The sequence below is a fragment of the Monopterus albus genome, unplaced genomic scaffold (genome assembly GCF_001952655.1).
Source record: "Monopterus albus unplaced genomic scaffold, M_albus_1.0 scaffold7.1, whole genome shotgun sequence".
Classification (NCBI taxonomy): domain Eukaryota; kingdom Metazoa; phylum Chordata; class Actinopteri; order Synbranchiformes; family Synbranchidae; genus Monopterus; species Monopterus albus.
This window is the reverse complement of record NW_018127887.1, coordinates 1,234,896-1,238,390: the sequence shown is the minus strand read 5'-3', so window position 1 is coordinate 1,238,390 and position 3,495 is coordinate 1,234,896.

The window sequence follows — 3,495 nt, the reverse complement described above, 5'->3', positions numbered from 1 at the left end:
TCTAAATAAAGTGGTGTGGAGAACATCCAACGGCTTCACAAGTAACAGCTTTGCTGTAATGTTATGTGCTTGTTTTAGCATGCCAGTTTAAGACATTGTCAAGCGTGTTTAATACTGCACTGTGACAACAACGACACAGAAAGTACAGTAAGAAACAGTATAAGGTCCAACCACAGACAAAAACTTTTCAGAACTTGTGTGCGTCCTTCCCAGTTGCTCTACGAGGTCAGCTAGGCAGACAAGTCTGCTGAGACCGGAGAGTGAGGTCAGAGGTTATCTAAGCCCTCCTCCGCTGTTCCTCTCAGCCAGTCCACAGCCACCCTCCAGCTCCTTGTTACCCTAATTAAGCATTTTTAATTAATCTAACTATAGTAACGCACCTGTGAAACGTCCCAAATGGTCTTAAGTTCATTTTGTCATATTGTAGTTACAGCCTGAACATTTTGTTGAAAAAAGTACCTCGACTTTAAAGTACTGATTTTGAGTTTACCATGTGTTTTTTAAATATAAATGAGTGGATAAACTCAATCAGAAAGTCCAAAATGAGGTCCTTTCCATTGTACTCCTCTTCGCTAGCTGTACAGTCTGAGCACAAATGTGTTGATATTTATGTTCTCATGGATAAAACAGCCTGGTGTCACAGCAAAATGTATTTGCGTGATTGTATTATTACAATAGCAGCTATAAAGTTGTGATGACACCTGCCTTTCATGCAGAGAAGTGGAGAGCGAATCCTGTAACTGACATTGTACCAAGGGCTTAGGCTGTGTGCCTAAATCTAACCAGGTACAGTAGTTTCTGTGCCTAAACATAACCGTGTAGGGCATTTACTTTCAATTTTCCATCAAGTAAAATGTTGCAGTGTCACAGACTGAGGTGCTATTGTAAGACTACTACGTTTTGCATTGTGGACAAACGTAGCTATTATACATTTTGCTGTGGGACTGGGTTGATAAAATCAATTCTGACTAAGACGATGAAATCCAATTATAAGTAATCACCTGAAGCAGGTCATTGCATTCTGATTAATTAGAATCCATCTCAAAAGGATAAAAACACAGTGTCACTAAATGCAATAGGGTGGCAAATACAAAATATGCTGCAATGATTGCTTTCTGCACTGCCCTTCACGCAACAAGAAGAGGCATTACACCCAAGACAGTCCAATAATATCTCAACTGCGTTCAGCTTTCAGTATTTCAGAATGCATCTCCTCCACCAACAGCCCGCTGCTACTGCGGGCTCATTTAACAACCACAGCAACCTTTGCCAGAGAGATGAGCAAAGTTTTCCACAAATCCTCAGTCCACAGAGTGTGTGTGTGTCATTTAGGAGTTTGTTCATGTTCCTTTTGTTGTTCTGATCTGTCTTGAGGTCAGTAATTCTTTATTCAACATTAGCTCCCATCTGCTGGCCCTGTGCCCCTATGGCCCATTTTAAGAATAAGAGATACATCATTATGTAACTACATGGGGAGATGTTTCCTGTAGAGAGGCTGGGAACATGTAACCTCAAAGGACGTGTTCAAAGATTATATTACTGCAAAGGAAAATCAAAACTGAGGCCAGATGTTTTTCAGTGTCTGTCACAGTGGCAAATGAAGTACCTGCTGTGGAATATTAGCAGTGGATGAAGCCGTCTAGCTAAAGCATAATGACTTTTAATGCTTGGATAGGCCAGAAACCACCTAAGGCTGTATTCACACAGATATTAGTCCTGTGTTAAATCATGAAGTTCATATGGAGAACAAAATGTATGTGTTTAAAAGCTAAAACAGTGGTCTGTAATACCCAGAGACAGGAGTTTACAGCTGTGGAATGTTATCACTGCAACTATTTTATATTTTGTCTGGTTCAGAGGAACAGAGCAGATATACAGTGTTCATGTTTAAAAGTAATCCACCAGGAATGCACACTTGCTTGTAGAGTATACGGTTGGGCAATGCAGCGCCTTGCCAGATGACGTTATGTTGCATTGCAAAAACAAGCTGAATCAGATCCAACTTTTCTGCTGCGTTATTTTGGAGTAACTCTGCCTTTTTCCACACAGAGTGAAAGTATCTCAGCAGAGAAAATCAGAGAAGTATCAGCAGGACAGAATGTCTGAATCTCCTGAGGTTGCAAAAGCAGAGGATGCTGTGAAAAAGAGCTTGATTGAGTTTTTGGTGAGGCATCAACGGGCCAGAATGGGGACAAACCAAGGAAACCTGGCAAAACATTTCAATTACATGTGCCCAGTATAATGTTTGCCTCTTAAACACCAACTCCGCAAACTATAAAATTCATCAAGTGTGGCCTCTATTTGGTTTATATAAAGCTTGTTTACATCCCAGATGGACAATGCAACCAATAATAAAATGGATGGCCAGTATTTCAACAGGATAGTTTACATGGCTGGTACAGTGGCAGCCCCTACAGCTCATTATTTTTAATTAGCCCCACTTATTTAGACAAAAGCACTGTGTCAGAGCCTCTTCATTCATTTTACTGAGACCACAGCACACGCCAGGTTTGCTGATACAAAAAAAAAAAAAAAACTACAGGTTGGCTTACAAAAACAGATGGTGGCTCAGTTTTTGCCACAGTGCAGTCTATAGTCACCCTGCACTGGCCAACTGAAGGTGTGTGAGCACATGTTTCAGGTAGAATACATTGTAGTCTAGCAGTTTTTATTAGAATTTTTGTTTTTAACCCAGGAATATTTGAATATATATATCTGAATGTGGTTTTAGTCAGTTGTTTCCAGTTTTACAGACTCTCCCTCCGCATGCCAACAGCAGTACTGCTAACATTTAACACTACTGCCCTCAAACTAGAGGCCTACAGTGCAGTCAAACAGAATCATAAGGTGGCATCAGAATAAACAAATGTGAGTCTGGGTCTGGTCTAATAATGGCAAAATAAAATTGCTATCTACAGCTCACCAAAGAAGTTAAATGCTTCATAGTTCATCATCATTCTAAAAACTGTGTGTGCATGCACATGTGTGTAGCCTTCTCTGACCAGAGCTGCTAATAGAGACTGGTCACAGCAGAATATTCAGCGTCTGTTCCACATACTCGGAGTGCTCAAACATACACCCCAAGATAGACATGTGTTTCTGGTGCACAAGAGAGTGAAGCAGCTGGATGTGCCAGAAGAGCCATCTGTTTTACCTGTAGCAGTCTTTATTAACAGCAACACATCCCCACACCTGATGGCTTCTGTGTTTTCTTCATTTAGGTCCTGTCCTACATCCATCTTTATTACACCATGTCCACTCTGCAGCCGCTTCACCTGTGTACACACACTTAAACACCCACAGTGTTAGACTGGGGGCTATCGTTCTCCATTATAAAATCTAGGTTGGGGAGGAGTGGACAAGTGGAGTGGGGCAGTAATTATTTTTATCATTATTAATTTCCACTTCAAGGTTACGCCAGGGCTTTTTGGTCCACTTCAATCTTCATTTCAGACCCCCTGCAGCCAAACACACACACACACACACACACACACA